Source organism: Diadema setosum, chromosome 3 (genome assembly GCF_964275005.1).
Source record: "Diadema setosum chromosome 3, eeDiaSeto1, whole genome shotgun sequence".
NCBI lineage: Eukaryota > Metazoa > Echinodermata > Echinoidea > Diadematoida > Diadematidae > Diadema > Diadema setosum.
The window spans coordinates 32244875-32268949 of record NC_092687.1 but is presented as its reverse complement, the minus strand read 5'-3'; the positions used below and the strand labels follow the sequence as shown (position 1 = coordinate 32268949).

At 36.6% G+C, this 24075-nt stretch overlaps 1 pseudogene; it reads right to left on the bottom strand.

Annotated features, from left to right (window-relative positions):
• Positions 1-2859: 2859 nt before the first annotated feature.
• Positions 2860-8803, bottom strand: LOC140246785 (uncharacterized; annotated as a pseudogene).
• Between the last annotated feature and the right edge of the window lie 15272 nt (positions 8804-24075).

The window sequence follows — 24075 nt, the reverse complement described above, 5'->3', positions numbered from 1 at the left end:
CAATCTCTTTCTCAAGTGATACATTAAAAGCGAATAGCTTGAAAATTTCTGTGCCGAAATAAACTGTTGGTGATACAGCATGACCTTGGTTTAAGTTTTATTTTTGATGATATATATATATATATATATATATATATATATATATATATATATATATATAAAAACATATGATTTCATAATATCCCCTTCCTTTCCAGTGTAATGATTTATCCCAACTCCCCATTGACCTGATAGGTGCTAGGTGACTAGCACATTCATGGTGACTGGTGGAAAGCACATCATTAAGAACACTTCATACCCAGCGATTTTATCGAGATTTATTACCTCCTTGAAAAACAAACAAACAAACAAACAAAAACAATCAAACAAACAATCTCACACCCGCTCCTGCTGGCAAGTTCATGATACACACGATATATGAAGAGTTTGTTCGCAAAAAAAAACAACGATAAGTCCATTTTTGAAGATTTTGAAGTGCGGTCTCTGTCATAAAGTACAAAAGAATACCGTTTAAATGACGTATTGGTCACGACATATAAAGGTACATTTTTGAAGTTATGGTCAAAAGAAGCAAATATTTTCTTATTATTCTCGTTATTTTTCTTGACCTTTAATCACAAATATCTCCATTGGGCAAATATGGACTTATCGGTTTTTGCGAACAAACTCTTCATATATCATTAGCACCTTCTCACGTGCTGACCAATTATACAAATACAGCTGATATCATTATATGATATCAAATTGATTAGTAAAGGTAGTAGTAGTAGTAGTATTAGGAACACACTGATTTCATTCGCATAGTTGTTCCACTCTCACAGTCCTAAGACTGAATTGCTGTGACATACATAAAAAAAGATAGAAATACATGTTCGCTAACATTCAAACATACTGGTACATCAAGACCATAACAATCAAAATCTAAGCTTATAATATTATGTAATTATCATGATGCTTTAAAAATGAAGAAAAAAAAAAACACACCCACATAAATTATTGGACAATTATTCAGTGTATGTGATTACAGTGATTAAAAGAGGAAAACGTATATGCAATGCTGATTGTGTAGCGGCACATTATAAATATACTTAACATGCATGGATATATATGATTTTTGTATACATTACGATTGGATTATACGCAAACAATAATCAAATTGTGCCAAAGGACAGCCACTATAACCTGTTGCTTGTTTACACGTGGCAGCTCAGAATGTCTACCTACGGGGGAAGGGGGGAGGGGTAGACAGGATGGGGTAGTATATTTTGTTTAGAAGAGGGAAAGGGCGGGGTAGGAGAATAATATAATACAACTGTTATCAGTTATTACACCATGCGGGTTGGATCATGCACTTAAAAAAAAAAAAAAATGCCTATGGTCACTAACAGCAAAGTCATTGAGCCTCCACACCTGCACCCAACACCTAACATTAAATATGGAATCCTTTCATTAGTGAATCACAATTCCATCAGCCCTACATTGTTTGTTGATCACTCAATAGCATTGTGTAGAAATACCAAATATTGTCCACTATCACGTGATCATAGAAATCGTTGACGAGTATTGATTGACTTATACATAAAGTAAGACCTATTCAATAATACATACATTACATTAGTGTATTAAGCCCACATACATAAAATCTTTGGGATGTTAACCCCCCCCCCCCAAAAAAAAAGCGAAAATAATCGAGAAATAATAATAATAAGAGACGAGGGTTCTGAGCAGAGATCCCCTCTTACACCCTCTTCCTCCTAAAGCAATACCCCATTCCCTACCTCGTCGGCATCCTCCTCAAGCTATCGTAAAAGAAAGGAAGAAGAAGGGAAAAAAAGTAAACAATCCTCCAGACCTTGGGACTGCCCCACTCAAGGCAAACGCGGGTGATAACTTTCCAAACCTCGAAAGCAAAATTTTCTATCTGACATTCCTTAGAGAACAGGTATACCCTCAAGATTTACAGAAACAATATTCATTGCTGATTTAAAAAAAAAATGTAAAACAACCAATGAAAAATCGCATGTATATTACATACTTTCAACCATAATTATGTTGATGATTTAAATTGCAAAAAAGGGAAGAAAGATTAGTCGATGCAGTCGAATAATAAACATCACGTACCAACCACAGTCGATCAAGCTCTGAGATTGTAGTATTACAAATATGATAGAACTATTAGGCACACTTTCGGTGAAGTTTGTTGGCCAATATTTCGCATTTCTGTCATTACCAAACTGAAATCGTCACTTGATAAAGTTATTTACTACATTTCATATGCATAAATGAGTATGTTTTAGAGCAAAAATCGACACTTTTCCAGGCATATACTAGCCTTTTGCAAAGGCAGCTCGATATGATTTGTGGACACGCCCACAGAGAGCAGTGGACTCGCACACACAGCGCACAAACGTCGAGCTGCGAGCGTAGCGATTGATCGCTGTGTGCATGCGAGTCCATTGCGAGCTGCCTTTGCAAGAGACTAGGCATACAACAACTATGTTTTGGCTTTAATCCAGAAACGGCAACAACCAGCTGTGTATTGGGACACATTGCCAAGTAGTGAGAAAGAAAAAAAAAAGTTTAGACGGGAGTTTCAGGTGGAAAGTCATCTCGATGACAAACTGGGATCTGGAAATGAATACTCTGGTCGAACGGATGGGCATGGACATAAGGGCCACTGGAAGTTCCTTACAAATTTAGGGAGTTCTTACAGATTTGATCCAATTAACCAATCTCAAAAAACAGTTATATTTGCATGCGAATCAATGGCGAACTTCAAGCAGAATGTTGCCTCCACTTCGCGAATTGTCATTTGCACGAGGTCATCCATTACAAAATGACAAACAGGCACTGCTTGTATCACTTGGCGTTTTGCTTGCTCAGGCTTTCCCAGATGGCGCTTTGGAGCGAGATGGTGGGGTGGTGAGGAGGGAAGCCGCCCGCAGCGAAGGTTGAGGAGGTTTCCATAGTCGAGAGCACCTTCTGAGATGGCGCCGCATTTAGAGGTAGAGAATCGTCCGAAGAGCTCCGGTCGAGGTGATCCAAAGAAATCATATTGGATTGACGGGAGCAACCCTGCTGCTCGTTGTGGGACTTTGGTGGGTGGATCTTTCTACCAACATCAGCAGAGCTTTCAGCCTGAAGGTGTGTCCCTCGCACGATACTTGGATTTTGACCAAGAAGCATGTCGGCTACCTTGTTGGCAATCTCGGGGATCATGCTCATCATTACTTTTGAGCAGGCCGTTACGATCTCCTGACGACAACGATTGAAGTCACGGTTAGGCTCTCCGCCATCCAAGCAGCTGCTGTGGGGAGATGTCGAATTTTTGATTGATAAAAAGGAACCGTCTCCAATCTGCCCGGTAGGACCACTGCCGAGTGCAGCCGCGTCAGGACTGTTCAAGAGAGCTTCTTCTGCGATGTTTACACCAATATTGTGCCGTCGACTTCGAGCGTCAGTTGCCACTCCCTCTGGGAATGACATCATCTCTTTGGCTGTCGTGGTCATTGAGTCTAAGAGACTAGAATCCGCCTCCACAGAAGCAGGCGTGTGCCTCGACTCCCCCAGAGAGCCACGCCCATTGGATAAACCAGGGAGGGAGAAATCGTTGGAGCGCCCAGTTGTATCCACCCCTCCGCAGGTTGGTAAAACGGAGCCCCCGGGTAACAGCCCTTGTCCGGAAAATAGGGAGAATGGTTGGGTTTCCAATGAGGAGCCCGTGACAACGCCGCCTTGCTGAGCTAGTTTGAGTTTTGCGACCGCTTCTGCGTTCTTGTGGTTTCTTTCCTGACGCATTATCTGTATAGCGCTGAACGCTTCCGTAAAGCTGTATTGGCGGATGCTGCAGTGTATATTTCCTGACCTTTGTCCATCTTGCCGCGCGGGCCGTCCTCCTCCGAGAGATATCCTCTGTAGCAAGTTGCGGTGATTTCTCCCGGCGTAGTGCTGCTTCGCTTGTTGCTCCCCTGTCAACGAAACCTTACACACCTTGCAGAACGTGGCCTCTTCCCTTGAGAGCTCCAGCAAGGGGGCGCCCTGCGGATCTAGCGTCCTGGTCTTTGCGGTGTTGAGGACCTGCACGCCCATTGGGCTGCTTGGCTGACCCCCCTGAATTGGTCTGCTGACAGTTCGGGCAAATGCTGTTCCTGAGAGTGGAAATTAATAAGGCGCACAATATGTCAAGGGGAAGTCTAGTCATCGTGGAGTATACTGCCATATTATAGTTAAGAAATAATCGGACAGATTATGTGTTATTGCAATTAATGAAGGTCAGTGCTCAGCATAATGAATTTGATGGCGGTGGTGAATTGGAGGTGGAAATAAAAACTGTCACTGTGAAACTTTTCATAAAAGTCTAACAAGATATCACGTATTTATAATGACTATGTAACACGAATATAGAACAGGTGTTACTCTGTTTGCCTTTTATTTAATTCATTTTATATCAATACATTTCATCAAGCATGCTAACAAGAATTTTCATACTTTGCATTCAAGTACCTATTCCGAGCATTGTTTCAGGCATTCCACGCTCGCAGCACTGAATCAGCAATCAAATTCAAAATCCGGTCATTCAAATTCTCTATCGGAGCATTCTAATTCACTGTCGGAGCATTCCAATTCACTATCGGAGCATTTAAGTTTAAGAGAGGAGCACGCATTTCAGCATTGAGCATTAGAATTCATGTCAAGTAATTTGGCGACGGAATCTCGTCGTTCATTCAAATTCATGAATAGGCAACCATGTTCCAAATAGCTGCATTCAATTTAAAAGAGGGCCGGAATTTAGTTAGTCTAGGGCCGTGTATGTGTGACTTTTTCATTTAGCTTTGAATATATAGGGATTTATGATGAATGATATTTATTTTGCACTAGTGGTCCATCTGTTCATTGACAAAAATGAACTCGGGCTTCACGAAAAAAAAAAAAAGATATATATATATATATGAAGAGTTTGTTTGCAAAAACCGATAAGTCCATTTTTGAAGATTTTGAAGTACGATGATTGTCATAAAGTACAAAATAATACCTTTAAAATGATATATCGGTCACTACATATAAAGGTACATTTTTGAAGTTATGGTCAAAAGAAGCAAACATTTTCTTATTACTCTCTTTATTTTTCTTGACCTTTAATCGCAAATATCTCCATTTGGCAAATATGGACTTATCGGTTTTTGCAAACAAACTCTTCATATATATACAGGCACATGTCCCTCTGATAGGACGTAAAATGAAGTTCCCATGTGTAACAGAGTCACAACTCATGTATGTCATGCATGCGAAAGATCCCACTTCAATTATCTATCGCAAAGAGCAGAGTGTTTCAATCGGTGAAGTGGTTCCACCTTATATCCAACTGGACCCAATAAAAGATCAGCTGTTTCAGATCTTCTTAGATGGAAAATGAAACAAACAAACAAACAAACGTTGGGCACTGTATATGCCTGCAGCAAACGAGCACAATTCGCGGAAGGTTGGTTGACACCTCCAGAAAAAAACAACAACAACAATTTCGATTAGGCCTAAATTGAAACTGATAACATGAACATTGGGCCGAATGCATAAACGCTAGCAATTGCTTGTGCTAGCCTTTTACTCGAATCCGTATGCATAAAAACAAGCAATTGCTTGCAAGCAGAAGCTTTTGCTAGCAAGCACAAGCTATTGCTTGCTGCCCACAAGCAATTGCTTAGAAACCAAGCATTTGCTTAAAAACGTATGCATAAAGCATACCATTTGCTAGTTCTTGCTAGCAATTGCTTACGATTTTCCAAGCTCTGTAAAATGAGCTTGAGCTTTTGCTTAACCGGAACGTTCCCTTTTAAGTATCATTTTCATATTTATGAAAGAAAGACCACACTTGTGAAGGAGTGGTATAAATCTACAAGAAATTACTCATAAGTAGTGTAAGAAACTTTTTCATTTCAACAACGGGAATGTCCAGTGGTTAGCACGCAAAATGTGATGAAAAACAGGTAGGATGTCTGACTTCGGTGGAGAGCGAGGAGACCTCTCTCCACGTGCGATCTGGCAGATCCGGGCTGCTGTAAGCTGCAGTGATGGGAATCAGCCAGTAATACGTGTGTGTGTGTGTGTGTGTGCGTGTGTGTGTGTGTGTATAGATGTGTGTGTATGTGTCTGTGTGTGCATTTCATAGCTCTTCTGCTATGTCAGGAAATGTTTCCACACACACATGCCCTTTCAAATACATGCTGCCACACTCGCCGTTGTTCTTGTGTTCGCACAGGCGTGACGTCCCTTTTGTAGAAAACGCAAGCAATTGCTTGTGCGGGACAAGCAAAAGGTATTGGCATAAGCAAAGGTTATGCATATGGATTTAAGCAATTGCTTGATCTAGACCTTTTGCTAGACGAGCTTGTGCTTTTGCTTGAAGCAATTGCTTACAAGCAATTGCTTGTTTTATGCATTCGGCCCATTGTATACGTCTTATTAAATTTGTTGTTTATTGCTATCTTATTGGTTTATTTTTGCGGGACTATGTGAGGTTATTGTGTGTCAGTTTGTCTTTAAACTGATGCATTGCCATTATGTGGTTAGTGTTTGAGCTTTGTCAGCATACATACGGTATCATCAAGAAATATTATGATTAGATTGTGCGTCATTGTGGTTGTGCTGACTGTTTGGATGTACTGCTGATTGGACCTAACAATTTATTAATTTTTTTAGATGAAAAACCAATGATACATAAACAATAATAATAATGTAGAACCTTTAAGCAACAATAATTACACTATATGCAAGCATTAACATTGGTTGTGTATGCCTTTTCTTCTTTCTTAAAAAGTCTACTCCATTTTCCTCGTTAAATTGATCGCGCGAAGTAGGAACTTGATCGCCTGAAAATGAAATTGCATGCTCCAAACAAGGTCACTTGAATGCACGAGTATGAAATACAATGCTCGCATTTCGAAATTGAATGTACGTTAAATGAATCTGACTAACAAAAGTATGAAATTGAACGGGAAAACAAAATATTGCACATCACGTTTACATGAAAACAGAGGAATGATATAAACATCTGTATTTATAACATAATCCATGCACACTGGTAAGGAAATGAGAAAAGGCCATAATTATGAGACTTATCAAGGCCGATTTCCTTATACAACATACCACCTACAATATTATGGAAGTAATGATGTTTAGAGTTTGAAGAGTGTGTGCTGACATACGTTACGGTGACAAGAGTACTACACGACTAGTTATTATATTATTTTGTTAACGCTCAACGAATGATTTTGCTGAAGCGTTTGTTGTGTTATTGTAACAAGGATATGGGGTGGATAAGGAGAGGGTGATGGAAATTCATTATTTGCGTGATTATAAAATTTCTTAAATGGAATTAAATATTCCACAGTATTACTTAGAAATTCTGCAAATTTGAGAAAATATCAGAGAATGTTAAAATGTAAAGGGGGATTTGTCCAGTTACGTTAAAAGCAGGAATATTGTGTTTAATTGCAAGTATGATACTTGGTAATGTAAGAAAAATAATATCTTCAGAAGAGCATTTATCGGACAAAGTCGTGTCAAGTCTGGAGAATATTCTATGAATCTCGGTATGACTGCTAAATTCATGGAATTAATTGATCATGCTACTTGATTAATTGAATTTTACATACAACACCAGATGCTTTTAGAGTAAAAAAGAAAGGCGTCAACTGAATTTCAAAACGTGGATGTAGCAACTTATTATGGAATTTATACTTAAGTGATGTTCATTCAAGGAAGATTTACGTTATTACGTTATGTTAATATTTACTTGTTGTTTTCTAAAATATTTCATTTTCAAAAGCATTATGACATTTGCATATATTTCAAAAATAGAAGACAATGTGACTTTTTATTTTTGTTACAACAAAAGAAAACATAGTTTTAGGAAATACATAGGCAAAGTAACTATATAACTGAATCGTATTAAGGAAAACATCTCGAATATGGAGGGAACTGCTAGAAAGCCTAGCTTATATAGAATGCAGCCCCTCGTTTCATTGAGTGTTTCGCCTTGATGCGTTTGATATTCATTTTTTTTTTATAATAATCAATTGATTTTTGTGTAATGAGGGATATGGAAATTAGTTTATTGTTTGTGGTGAATTAGGGGATTAGGATTAGGGTTAGGGGTATATTGGGGGTAGAATTTACGTTTGGTCTAGCGTGCAGATATTTCATGGGATTGAAATTTATTGTTGGAGCAAATGTCACGGAACCATCGCACTAACCTGGGGACCGTTGCCGAGGCGACGGAATATGATTCACGTCAATCCAGGCTTCATCGTGCTCGTCTCCTACATCAAACATCGCGGCTCTTCACTCTGATCTCCCTCAGCAAAGAACAAGTATGAAACCCTGTGGGAAAAGAGATGGATAAAAAAAACTGGCATAGAATACCGATGACGATGTAACGTATCCATATAGCATAGGCCTACCTATAAGGTCCTATCGTATTGTATTGCTTTGCGCCTAGCCGCTTTGCGATTCATTGTGTTCCTGTAATTCACACTCAACTAATCATAAAGGTATATTATTTGCAATGTCACAAAGAGATCGAGATCAAACAAAAGTACACCCGTTTCGATCGCGATGCATTGGATACAAATTTGTGGTCTAAATATTCACGCGGTTGGAAAGATGAAAAGCCTAAAATTTAGCGCACAGCACTTAATTAGCATTCTAAAAACACAGACATTTATATCGCACACGGAAGACAGCATCAAACTCACCACCGATACGAGGGAAATCACGCCAGAGCTGAGACTGAACTTTTGGACCAGTCTATCGATATATTATTTATTTATATCGAGTCAGGCACAAAACAAAGACAGGGGCCTCAGTGGATAGTTCGTCGTACATTGTATGCGTATACTAGAATTAATACGCTCACTATAAACATGCTTGGACGATTGACCAATTTGTGCGAAGTTAATGCTGCGCGTTGCAGTTGTGATCAGCGGGGAATTCCCACTTCGTAGTCGTACTTAAAGTCGTTTATATTTTAACATTGTGCACATTTATCGCTAAAAGCATAGTCCACGATGTGATTATAAAGTCACAATTGTTTAGTGGTAATAAGGAACAAATACTTTAAACTCTATAGAACAACACAAAATGAAATATGTGACTTAAAAAAAAAAACACACACACACACACCATGCACACTATAATATATCAATTTCTCACCGTGATACAGGTGTATACTAAATTCTCATTTTACGACTACGTTGACATAGCTTATTTCGTAATACATTAGAGTAATTATTCTGGGATTGCGCCATGCTCCTGAGTCTTCTGGTGACTATGCTGACATAGCCGATTTCATAACTGCTGTGAGATTTATACTAGGATTGCGCCATCTTTTGGCGTGCTTCCACGTCAGTATACATACGATAAGCCTGTTAAGATGTATAGTGATGAGTATGCTTTTATCCAAGAAAGCAGAGTTGCAATTGGCAAGGACAGAGAAAAAAAATGTGAAGAATTCCACCTGTTTTAATGTGGATTGAGGACAACAGACAGAAACTTATTTTAATAGTGTGTGTTCCAGTTTACATTTCTCGTGACAACACATAAGCATTTATTCTAAGACTTTTATTATGCATCAATCAATGAACCAATTTTTACGTAGCTACATATCATTTTTTAATGATTTCAGTAGCTATTCAATACGGTTAATAAACGGTCTGTAAAGTATTATTTTTTTCGAAAATCATAACTGCATTTAAAGTCAATGTTTGTACAAAAAAAAATGAAAATGCATAATGTCCTATCATGTATACTTCTTGACTAAATGGTCTCCATAACGGTTACAATTTACTTGAAAAGCTATTTTACCACCACCCCCCCCCCCCCCCATACTGGGCTCTCTTTTAATTATGCGAGCGCTTAAAATTTGCACAGGTAAGACATTAAAGCGCATTCTTTCCAGATGCGAGAGTGAGTAGGAGGGCAGTTCATGAAGTATGCTCAGACATACCCCAAAACTTCCCAAAATTATCGATTTGCTGTGAACATAGGTCTAACCCTCTAATACATTCATTATGATCTAGCACTATACCAATACCACATCCCAATCCCTAGATTTCAGTCGATTTGATTTGTCTCTGTCATATTATTTTGATTTGAATTTATGTGTATTTACTTTTGCAAAATGATATTTTAGTTCTACATTAATTTGGGTTCTCTTTTCAGGCATTATATATCTTAAAAGAGAAATTACCAATTGAGAAGGCATTATGTCTAAAAATAGAATTATGGAACCAATGAGTTTCTTAACAATAGCATGCTCATTTACCTTTAGCTCATTTAAACTTAAATTCATAAATGGACCGCATACCGGAAGCATCGGAAAATGAGCTCGACATAATTCATTTGGATTGCCATCTCAGTAAGCATGAGAGAAGAAGGACAACAGGCATCGGGACAGGTCTGCCAGGCTATAGGTACTGTAGTCAAGGAATGTAGAGTGAGGGTGATTGTGAGATCTTTACTGTTACTATGTTCGTCACTGCCATGAAAGTATTTGTGTTTCCTGTTGTTTTCCAGGAAAAAAAAAAAGTAAATGATCTCTGTTATAGCTCACCGCTTACGAAATCAAAAAAAAAAAAATAGTGAAGAGAGGAACAGAAAGGAAAGAAATTGGGGGAAAGGGAAGAAGAAAATACCATGAACAAAACGGACATTGTGAAACAATACAATTATTTTGCCTATTCGTATATATGACCACTGAACTCTGTATCATGGAAGGGACACTGCTCGCAGTACACCTTGAAAGGCTACTAATGAGTTCGGGAGCAAGTGTTGAAGCCTCCGGCGGCCATTAAAACCTCCAAATCCCAAAGTTTATAAGAATAGACCGATATATCAAAATATGTTAAAAACTAAATAGATCTTCCCTTGTTGAGAGTAGTGTTTACACCATGAAATAGATTTTGCTTATACTGGGCCCAAAGTTAAGATGAATATTCTAAATTCATAGCATTTAAATACAAATTTGAGGTTATTAGATATTCAAGATTGCCCCCAATATGAATATCTCCAAGCTAAAACAAAGCAAAACAACACAAAACAAAACAAAGCAAAACAGAACAAAACGTTCTGCAGACTCTGCTATATGTACAAATGCACTCTGTACCGCATGTTCTCCCCCCCCCCCCCAAAAAAAAAAAAATACAACGGGACTCTCCGCAATGATAACTTTAAAAATAGTGAATCAATCCAAATACAATATCAGAGTATATGAAACTATAACTCATTGCCCACATCTTACAGAAAATCCCATTCGATTTGCTCCATCCAGTGGTCAAAGAGAAATGAGAAATTTTGGAGAGCATGTCGGGAATCACTTCCCTCGAATTTCTGTCTATTGTGTTAACACATTAACGTGCAGTTCCAAGAGCATCGAAGTGCTAAACTTGGAAGAATCAGACTCATGACATGCTTTACAACAATCCACATTTCTTTGTGACCGCTTAACCAAATTGAATGGGGTTTTCTGCAAAATAGAGCTAAGATGTTACCTCTTAAGCAATTGGACATTTTAATCATATTGGGTGTTATCAACGCGAAAATCCGATTGTAATATCTTTGGGGACATACTGTATAATACACAATAATATCCGGGTTTATACCTTTTGGACTTTGCAAACTAAGAATGCTTCACTCAGGCCAAGCACGGGCGGTGATAACCTCCAAAACCTCAGGTAAACTTTGTTATCTTTTATAGAGATCAGATATGGCCTTAAGATTCGCAGAAATAATACATATTACTGGTGATATTATATTGTGTGAGAAGAGAGAGAGAAATTCAAGACAAGAATTAATTAGTCTATAAAAGAGTAAAAGATATAGACGGGCACAACAGTAAGAATTTGGTCAAATTTGGAGTTAAAGCAAGGAAGTTCAGAAATTTTAAACTTTCGCTAATTTTTGTACAACAGTTCTTGACTAGTTGATAGGAATATTTAAATGAGTGAACTGATAATGTCATCACCGCACAATATTTCATTGATCATCTACTAGAAATAGCAAAAATTCAATTCATCTGGTATAAAGTATAAAAGATAATGTTATTTTTGGTTGAATGACTTTACAATAATGAACAGTGAGATCCCAGAATTATATACTGGAGCCTTTTATTTTTTAAAAAAAAATTAAAAAAGACGGTTAATTTCATGACGTCAAATACAATGTATTGGAAATTCTGATTGGATGACATCATGACACTTCACTATTTGCATATCCATATTGACTATTCAAGAATTAGCGAAACTTTACAATTTTATATCTTCCTTAACATGCTTAATGATCATCAAAATTTGATCAAACTGATAAAATTATTGTTTAGCTCATAAGAGTTTACTCCTTCCTTATACACCAAGTTTGATTTGTCCTGGATTTTCCATTTAAGAATCACACAACAACACTTATTACTAAAGAAAACCCGAAAAATTATAACTGAACAATCAATGTAATTGTCTTTTCTAAGGCTTACTGTCATCAATATGCGGTAATGGTTTCATAAAGTTGCAAAAAAAAAAAGGAAAGAAAAGCTGTTCATATTGTATCTGAAATTCAAATTTGTGCGTGTGAAAATCCAAACGTTTGTATAAACACGTACATCAACGAGCTAAATTCTAATTCAACAACGAAGCGTTTTCGATAGACGATCTGAAAGTACAACAATTTAATTACGCTATTATTCTGTGGTGTAAAGTGTGGAAACAATGAAAAAAAAAAAAAAAAACCCGAAGCGTTTAAACAGTGCATTATATCGATTTCTGAGAAAATATTCAATCCGTTGTTTTCTTTTGTTTTTGCAGCCAAATGTACTCACACACACGCACACATACACACACACACACAAATGACTTCTTGTTAATGCACTCCTCATGCTGTCCCGAAATTGAGCAAAGACGGGCAAACGAATTTTGCTCTGATCGCACGTAGTATACAGTGTCGTAACATCGAATCGTTTGTGATTACAGTCCATGTCACCGGGGAGTAATTCAGTCTCCATTTAGCGACCTCCTGAGTCAAGTGACAAACTCTTCGTCTTTTAGCCGTTCATGTTTCCTTCGTGTTCCTTAGGTTTCAGTTCAGTTCAGTTCATTTCACTTAATTCTGCATTCCTTTTTTTTTTAATACAACATGAAGGACTTTAAAGGGATCGTATAGTTTTGGTTGAGACCTAATTTGAGGTTTCTAACATTATTATTATTATTATTATTATTTGTTGAGATAATAAGAAACCTCTTGTGAAATATGGAAGAGCATGTAATTCTATGAGGAATTAAACTTTTATTTGATGAAAATTGGTTTTGAAATGGCAAAAAAAAAGAGTGATTCTAATAACGTGTGGGACCATGCACACTTTATTACGATCGCTTTGTTTTACTTTGTTTTTGGATGTTTCAGTCATTCCAAACCCGATTTTCATCAAATAAACTTTTAATTCCTCTTAAAATGGTATGTTCTGTACTATAGGTGTTTTCTTGGTGTCTCGCAAAAAGTTAAAAGCCCAATTCTCATCTCCACCGATACTGTACCATCCCTTTAACAAAATACCGTAAATATTGTATGATACTAGTAATTTAGTTCCATCAGTAGGGCCTACATCATTGTGGGCGCAATCGTATAAAAGAAAACATTGTAAAGAGGGAAAACATACAGCAATCGTATGACCCTTTCTATAGGCATCGTATACTTGATTCGCCGAATTCGCACGAAATTCAAACTTAATTCCACATCCTTATTGCTGCTATCTTGTGTCAATTTCAGGTCAGTGTGACTCTGCCATAAGAACAACACAACCCCCTGATGGTCATGAGAAAAAAAAATGTAGTGGTTAGGAACGTCAGTGGCCTAGCTCTACTTGAGTAAGAGCATTCACAAACTTGATAGAACTTTGCACCTCGTTTATGGTGTCATTTGCCCTGTTCTGGTGAGGACAGAAATTTTTTTTTAACACGGATAAAGATTGGATATGTCGTAAATGTTACTTTGCAGAACTTCCGGTAGAAATGTTTGACACTCAGCCTGAAGATGAACTCCGAGAAGAAGCGAACACTCCCGAATTGTTCCCAACAGCGAACTTCCCTGTCATTCCAGTTCCCGAATCTGTCGAGGAAGAAATAGACATGATAAGAGAGGAAAAGTGATTCAAAATTACCCATCTAAATTGTTTATCACTAACAAAAAACATTGATAAACTGCGACATCTTGCCAAGAAAATGGACATTGATATGATTATTTACCCTTTTTAGTGAAACTCACTTAAATGATTTGATTGAAGATGGTGAAATTAATATTGATTCGTATTACCTTATCCGTAAAGATAGAACACGTGCAGGTGGAGGAGTTGCTGTTTATATTAAGAATACAATTGTATGTAAAGAGAGACATGATTTACCTGAACCTGACTTAGAAATGATAATTTTAGAGGTTATGAAGTCCAGAGCAAAATCATTTTTCATAATTGTGTGGTATTGGCCGCCAAATTCTACAATATCCACTTTTTCCATCCGTACTGATCTTCCCCCGAAGATGAAGCGTGAGAGAGGGAGACTGGCAGCAACGGCATACAACATCAGGAAAAACAATGACCTATCGACCAGGATAAAGGTAGTTGGAACCAAAGTCATCCTCCAAACCAGGAAAAGCACACGAAATGGAGGGAACGCCGACCGTTGGACTGACTGGAAGGAGTATCATTCGAATTTGTTTTACTCTTGGATATTACAGCCCGTCTCTAATGTGAATTGATATTATTTTCGCTCCATTCATATTTTTTTCTCTCTATCTCATACTTCAAACAGTACAATAAGTATCACATGTAACTCTAGATGCTTATTACTTATTACTTTTATTTTCCTGCCGAAGTATTTGGTGACTCTGAATCTCTGTCTTAATTATCAGTTCTCATGTTTTCACTTCAAACCAGTCGTCAAGTGGCTTACCCCTAATTCCCCCTAAATTAAATGGTAAATTATAAAGTAAATTTCTCCTAAATAATATTGCAATTTATTGTTAAATTATATATCAAATTATAATAAAAATCCTCCTTTTGTATACAGTGACTCATCTTATAATTCTGTTGTTGTCAGTTACGAGATCAACTGAATTGTGAATTCAATACATTGCTGTTTGTAAGCCTCACTCCAAAACTGTCACTAAAGTCACTGACGCGATACGTAGCATGTCCTCCACATTCCTCCAATTTCGCATGTTTTTGTCTGAAATCATCATGCTCAAACTTATAATTACCCCATGCAAAAAATACTAGGTAGTGTATGTTATCTTCTTTTTTTTAATCTGCCAATGAGGAACTAAATTTTGTGTTATGTTAACGACTTATTGTCATGTTATCAAAACCGATGTCTGTTATGCGTCCAGCTAAATTTACGATTTGTATGTATACATTTCTGTTGTGTATCTCCCTTGAAGAAGGATACTGAAGGCACTTGGGCGACTTACAGTAATTTCCCACATGATTCTTCTTATCCCAATTGCATACAGAGTGCATAGAACTCGTCCATACACCCTCCATTGATATCCACTTGTGTGTATTCCTTAAGATTGTTTCGTTTGCCTTATACTCATAATGTGTTTAACATATTCTTGCATTATAAGACACTGTGGAATCCAAATAACACTCACTCTTTGTGCAGTTCTTAAGGGTCTATACCCCTCAATTGAAGGTCTCGGTGTCTTTTGAAACCTGTTCCACTCCCCCATTGGTATTCACACACTATAAGACGCATTTATTTTATGGACATGTGTACTCCTAATTGGATTCTAATTGTCGTTTTCCCAATACTCATAATGTCTTCAGTTGTATCCGTTTTCACAATGCCCATGGATTTTTTTCCCAATCATATGCAATTGTTTCAACCCGAGTTAGAAAACGACGAGAGGGTCATTACGTGTATGTTCTCCTTATTCATCCCTTACAAACCCCCTCCCCCCCCCCACACACACACACTAATCGAGTGCAGTCACCTCAACCACTTACTTTACATGCTTTATAGCCAGATCAAGCTGCATTTTGATCCGTCCTGTATACCTCCCCTGTTATGTAACATTGCGCGTGAACTGTTTTCAAATTTTTCTATATACTTGTTATGTAACAGGACGCGTGAACTGCTCCGCATATTTTTCGTACCTTTTGTGAGTCAATGCCCGGCAAAACTTGACCGAGAAGGTCGTTTGTCTACCTCTAATTCCTCGCAAGTTCACCCACCTTGTAAAAACTGAATTGCATATGCATGCAAGTGTTTAAAACAGTCTAGCATTTCACATGCCGTTTTCTTTTTTTAGCACATGCCTATGAAATATTCGTCTATCCCATCTCCGTCCTCTTCACCCTCCCCAACAAACACTTTGTTTGTTTCATTTCTTTCTACTCTTTTTATGCATGAACGCCTATAATTTCCACTGTTTTCCCCCACCTTGTCAAACAATACAAATTACACATGCAACCAGTGCGTTTAAAACTCCGGGAGGGTTGAATCGGGAGCGGAGGTGGGACATGCAGTACATCCTTTTCTGAATGATAGGATCTGTTTATTTATTCATGTATCCAAATATATGTACAGCGCTTTCCCTGAGACTTTGGAATGATCTGTTGTTGTTGTTTTTGTTTCCTTCCCTTTTGTACGTATGGTATTCAGTTCGCATACAGCTGTCGTCCCATCTGCCCATGCGAGGGTTTTCAGTAGTACAGTACTATATATTGTCCACTCATTGCAGCAGTTGTCCGACATACGTAATGTCTGCAAATTAATTCAAACCTGTTCCACTCACGTACTGGTATTCTCACACTATAATAGTCATGATGATAATATTCTATGTATGTACATGTGTATCCCCATTTTGATTCACCTTGTCGGCATTATCGATCCCAATACTCATAATGTTTTCAGTGGTATTCTTTTTCACAATGCCCATGTTTGTTTGTTTTTGTTTTTTAAATCGTATGTATCTGTTTCAATCCGAGCTAGAATACGACCAGAGGGTCATTACGTGTATGTTCTCTTTATTCCCACCCCACAACTATCGAGAGTAGTCACCTCAGCCACTTACCTTCAGATCAGCTATAATTTTAATGTGCATTCTGATGCGTCCTGAATACCCCTATGTAACCCCTGTGTACCCCTCCTTGTTATGTAACATTGTACGAGAATTGTTTTCACATTTTCATACTTCTTTTGTAAGCCAAAGGAGGGTAACACTAGACCGAGAAGGTTGTTAATCTGCCTTGGTTGCACGCAAGTTCGCCCAACCAGTAAGAATTGGATTGTATATCAGGGAGGTGGGACTGTGTTAAATCAGCCTCAGCATTTTACATGCTGATTTTTTTTTTTTTTTTTTTTTTGCGACGCATGCCTAGCATGAAATATTTGTCTATCCCTCCTCCGCCCTCTTCACCTTCCTCAGCAAAATACTTTGTTATATATATATATATATATATATATATATATATATTGCTCTTTTTACAAGTGAGCGCCTATAATTCCACTGTTTTTTTCCCCACTTTGTCAAACAATAGAAGTTAGTTTCCATATATATATGCAACCAGTGCGATGAACTCCGGGAGGGTTGAATCGGGAGCGAAGGTGGGATATACAGTACATCTTTTTTCGAACAATAGCCCGGTTTATTTGTGCATCCAAATGATAAATGACGCTTTCCCTAGGACTTTGGAATGAAGTGGGTTTTTTTTTTTCTTATTATTACCTTGTCACCTTTTGTAAACATGGTATCTAGTTCACATACAGCTGTTGCCCCATCTGCCCCTGCGAGGGCTGTCAGTATGATTATGTTGTTCACTCATTTCAGCAGTTGTCCGACATGGCTATTGTGTAATGTCAGCATATTATTTTAACTTAATTATTCTGATTCTGTGTGAACGCAGCCTTATGTACAGCCTTATGTACTATGTATAATGAATGTTAGACTTCCGGGCCTTGATAATATTATGATACTACATAATGATCCAAGAAATGAAAGGGGTTTTATTTCTTACTCGCATTTATTATGCATTCACTATATTTTCATCTTATAAATCTATCATTATTTCCTATAAACAACAAATAATTTTTCCAAATTCGGGAGCTATCTTTATGTCCGTTTATATGCTTGCACTGGTTCTGTCAAAGTTCTTTTACAGGCTTTGACTATTTGTGTGTACGCTTTCTTCCTGTGTTGTTAATGTATTCTATGTTCTTTGTTTATGTTGCCTAAGGTCTATGTTTTCATGAATTTGCCTACTCGCTGTACTATCCGTGAACCCGGAATTGTTCGTGCATCTTTTGTGCCAAAAATTTTCATTCCTCTGCTAACTCGTCAGTTGACATGCCTTCATATACCTTATGCCTCTTTTTATGGCTAATCGACTTAATGTAGCATTTGATTCTCTTGATGATGATGAACTCTTTGATCTGTTTAGACGTTCCCCTTCGGAATTGAGTCGGAATAAGTCACAATCGTCTGCTTTTTTTTGACGATCTTATTGTCAATAATGTCAACTCATCTTCAAAAGATATATACAATGAATTTGATTTTGAATATGACTCCCCTCAAATTCCTTCTAAATATGTAACTGTTGACCAATTTAAAGATTATACAAAAAGTTTTTCACAAAGTATATTTTCCATGTTACATTTAAATATAAGGAGTATTAATAAACATTTTGATGAGTTACAGATATTATTAGATAATCAAAATAAACAACAAATTTCAGTAATAGGTTTAACTGAAACATGGTTATCATTTGACGTTAATTTGCCGTATGCATTAAATGGTTATGATTTTACTGTTAATAATAGAGTAAACAGGACGGGTGGTGGAGTCGCTTTTTATTTATCTAAAAAATTTGAATTTAGTGTTTGTGATGAATTAGATGTGATAAATGAAATTGTAGAGACTTTGTTTGTGGAAATTTGTATTCCGCAAAGTAAGAATATTATAATTGGTATTGTTTATAGACCCCCAAGTTCTAGTTCCAAAGATTTTTTGAATTGTATGACAAATTTATTAAAAAGTCATCTATTTATTCATAAAAGCACTTTCATAATGGGTGATTTTGATATTGATTTGATTAAGAATGATGATAACACATCTCAAGAATTTTTAGAAATGTTTTTGTCAGCCTCTTTTTTGCCATTAATTTCGAAGCCAACTCGTGTTACAAATCGCTCCGCAACCCTCCTTGATAATATTTTTTCTAATTCTGTGCAGATTTTAAATTCTGCTATAATTTTATCTGATATAACTGATCATTTCCCTATTATAACATGTTTTGATCTTAAACATTTGGTTAATAGGTTTCAGTTTTCTTCATTTAGACGTAGAGCTTCACCGGAAAATTTGGCTAGTCTTGGTGCTTGCTTAGATAGGGCTGACTGGTCCAGTGTTTATGATAATGATGATGTAAATGCATCATTTGAAAATTTTTCAGGGATTATGAATAAATATTTAGATGAATATATTCCTAAATTAAAAGATAAGTCAGTTAATTATAAAACGTCTCCTAAACTTCCATGGATTTCAAAATCTGTTCTTCGTGCAATAAATAAGAAAAATAGGTTATACTATAAATTCAAAATGAAAAAAAAACTGAGAAGTCAAAAAATAAATACACTTCGTATAAAAACATTTTAACGAAGATTATACGGTTGGAAAAGAGGAAATATTATATGATTCAGTTAGAAAAATATAAACATGATATAAAGAATACATGGAAAGTATTGAAGCAGGCTATGAATACATCAAAAAAGAAATTAAATATTACAAAGTTAAAACATGATAATAAAATTGTTGAAGATCCTAATGATATAGTTAATATTTTTAACTCTTATTTTTCAATAATTGGGGAAAATCTGGCAGAAAAAGTACCACAGTCAAATACGCATTTTTCTACATTCTTAAGTCAACCTAATTCTAGTTCTATTTTTTTTTTTCGTTCCAACAACCAAATATGAAATAATAGATATTGTTACTGCAATGAATAATAAGCGAAGTGCTGGTTATGATGATATAAGTAATTTTATTTTAAAGGGAATTATATCATCAATTGCTGACCCACTTTCACATATTTTCAATAAATCTATACTAAGTGGTGTTTTTCCTGAATTTATGAAAATAGCTAAGGTTTTTCCTTTATTTAAAAAAGGAGATGAATTTGATGTACGTAATTATAGACCCATTTCATTGTTTTCATCCTTATCTAAAATTTTGGAAAAATTGGTGTTTGTAAGAACAATTAATTTTCTTAATTTTCATAATGTTTTTACAAATTCTCAATTTGGGTTTCGTCAGAAACACAGTACCATTCATGCCCTTTTGAAGTTTATTGACCACGCCGCGCATACTATTGATAATCATTCTCATCTTATTGGTATCTTCCTGGACTTCTCCAAGGCCTTCGATACGATAAATCATGAAATTTTATTATATAAATTGTCTCATTATGGAATACGGGGGAAGGCCTTGGAGTGGTTCAGGAGTTACCTACAAAATCGAAAACAATATGTATCTCTGAACGGGAATGACTCAAATCTAGAATTTATTAAATGTGGCGTCCCACAGGGTAGCTTATTAGGACCTTTACTTTTTATCATTTATATTAATGACTTTTGTAGATCATCTGATATACTCTCATTTATACTTTTTGCTGATGATTCCAACGTTTTCTTTTCTCACCGAAATCCAGATACTCTCGTACGCATTGTTAATTCCGAATTGAAAAAAGTTACTCAGTGGATAAGAGCTAATAAATTATCACTTAATCTCCAGAAAACTAAGTATATGCTTTTTAGCAATTCCGTAGAAGCTTTGCGCACAAATATCATTTTTGATGACACTCTGCTAGAACGTGTATCTCATATAAAATTCCTTGGTATCACAGTGGACGATAAACTTTCATGGAGACCGCACATTATTAACATTAGTACCATAATTTCTCGTAATATTGGTATCATAAATAGACTCAAGTCTCATATTCCAATGTCCTCTTTGTTGACCTTGTATTTGTCTCTAATTTTACCGTATCTTAATTACGGACTCCTAGCATGGGGTAGTGCCCATCAAACTTTGCTAGATAAATTACTGTTACTGCAGAAAAAGGCACTTCGTATTATTTGTGGCGTCCCACCACGTTCCCATTCAGAGCCACTGTTTAATAAATATAAGATTTTGAAAATTAAAGATTTGTATTTTTTACAGCTTGGTCAGTTTATGTTTAATTACAATGCAAATGCACTTCCCAGTATTTTCAATTCAATGTTTCCACGGAACCAGTTTTTTCATAATTATCCCACTAGGCAATCTAATGAGTTTCATTTGCCCCTCCTGAGAACTTTATTAGCCCAGAGTACATTTATATACACCGGTCCTAGATTTTGGAATTCATTAAGCTGTGAAATAAAAAATTCCCCTTCTTTGCATTCTTTTAAGCGCAAGTTGAAATCATTTCTCTTAAATCCTCTCTGATATATTCTTTATTAGTTAGATCTCATCAACCTCAGGGTTCATCATCCATCCACCAATCTTTCGATCACTGGCTTCATTATTGCGTAATAGATTACGTGTTTTATTATGTAATAGCCATCAAATCCTTGCACAGCTGCGTCCAGTACCAGCCCTCTGAAGCACATTTTCAATCACCCCCTGTTCCATTTCCCTAGTTCAGCGTGTAGGCATTCTCTCTTTTTTCTTTTCTTTTCTCTCTCTCCATTCTTTCCGTCTTTTTTGTCAAGTCGTGTCATGTCTTTTGTATTTCTCCTGTCTTGTTCTGTTCTGTCGTAGTGTGATAAGTATTTGTAAATAAGTAATTCATAAGTTTGTTCATTTTTTGAGTGGTTCACAACATACAAGCTTGCTTTTTAGTGGACCTCTCAGTTCTTTTTTTTTTCTCAACTGAAGCATAACTTTGTACTTTTTTCCAGTATGTGTTCTTTCGTTTATCTGTATCATTTATCTTTTGCAAAGTCGAATGTTTATGTTTATGATGTAATCCCAAATTTATTATGTGTTATGTTTTGTTGGAAAAAGAAGAATGAAAAATAAATGAATTGAATTGAATTGAAAAAACTCATTTGAAAATGTTTTGCAAAAACTGGATGATATTAACTGTGAATATTATATATATAGTGCATGAGGCTGAATGCACTATAACAATATAAGCACCGACAAATTCTGAATTTGCCCCGAAGGCCAGTTATATTCAATGAGGCCGCAGGCCGAATTGAATATAATTGCCTGAGGGCAAATTCAGAATTTGGAGGTGCTTGGTACTTGTTATAGTGCAATAAGATGTCATGCACTATGTGTTATATAAAATAGCATACATACCCAGGCAAGATAAATTGAAAAAATACGAAAGCCTAGATCATTTAAGACTCTACACGTGTCTAGACAAGCAATAATACCAGTTTCTTTAAACCTGTGTAGACAAAATCCTGACGTGTTGGGGTCTACCTGGTTATATTTAACGATTTCTAGGCCCTACGATAGATTAGGTCTAGGGGCCCTGGCCTAACGTTATACTACTAGATCTACGTCACTTACGAGCGACAGAGCTAACGTTAGTTAACACTTGACCTACAATAGGTCTACCATGGATCTAACAGTAACACGTTAGACGCCCTAAGTTTACTTACTGCACTGTGGGTCCAGGACCAGGACTAGATGATGTTTTGTAGGATTAGGGATCTACTGGATTTAAACACAAGGCTCGTGCCAGGCATCATTGAAGTCACCATTGCTGCACAAGTGGATTCCGAGAGTGTGTTGTAAATGTCGTAGTAAAAGTTCATAGCGTAGCGTGATCAAAGAGCGCTTAGCGTATACCGTACACACGCTACCCATTTCCACGGCGCACTTCCGCGTAGATATTGTACGGAGAAAGCGGCACAAATCTTGGGTTGACTTGCTCAATATCCGTCGGATTGATTCCTTTTCAGAACAGTAGAAGTCCAAAATTCGTAGGGTGTATTTGATGGCATCCTTTGTGTCCTTATTGTCTAAGATACTGTTTATATAGATCAGTCTCTGTAAAAGTAGCGAACCTGTTCATTTCAGCTTCCATGTTTAAATCTACCGCTGATAGTCTAGTCCCACACAGATAAGTTGCTGGTATATAGCCAGCGAGAATCGAGAATAACGATAATATCGAGCAAAGGATATCGCGGTTGTGGCGCAATCGCGTCGATGAGCACTGTGCGGGATTCAGTACTCGATGATTAAAATGGGGGAGCAAAAACCGATATCAAATCGATAGTGGGTTATCGTCTGCAATCGTTATATTTTACGTGCACTATAACTTTTGTCATGCACTGCCGGCCTGTATCATAAGTATGTATGCTATTTTATATATTGTACTAGGTGATGTGAATTGTGATTTGTTTGCCATGATTTACGGTCCGCTAATAGCGGACCGTAAATCATGGCAAACTGAATGTTTTGTAAATCTAATCAATAATTTTGGTCTTACTCAATGTATTCAGTCTCAGAGTAACAAAACAGACCAGTACTCTCATAGATTGGATCTTGACAAACAATCGTGACAAAATTGTTTCAGCTAAAGTTATTCCTGTCACAATGAGTGATCATTACGCCATTTATTGTACTAGGGTACACGTAAATCATCACAAGATTATATGCATAAATACAAATTTAATAGAAATCTTACCTGGTTTTTATGAAGATATTGCCAAACTTACTTGGGAAGACGTCTTGAGTGAGACCGATGTCGAAAAAGCGTATATGATGCCTTTGAAAAAAAGTTACTGAAATCCTGAAGAAACATGCTCCTTTAAAAAAAAAAAAAAAAAAAAAAAAAAAAACGATGAAAAAACGAAGAATCACCATGGATTAATGATAACATACTACAAATAATAGGTGAACGAAATAAGCAAAATCAAAAAGCCAAGGAGTCTAATCTGGATAAGGATTGGAAACTGTACAGAAAACTTCGTAACAAAGTAACTTCTCAAATACGAGTTGCAAAGAGACATTACATTTCAAATTCAATAGAATCATGCAAGGGGC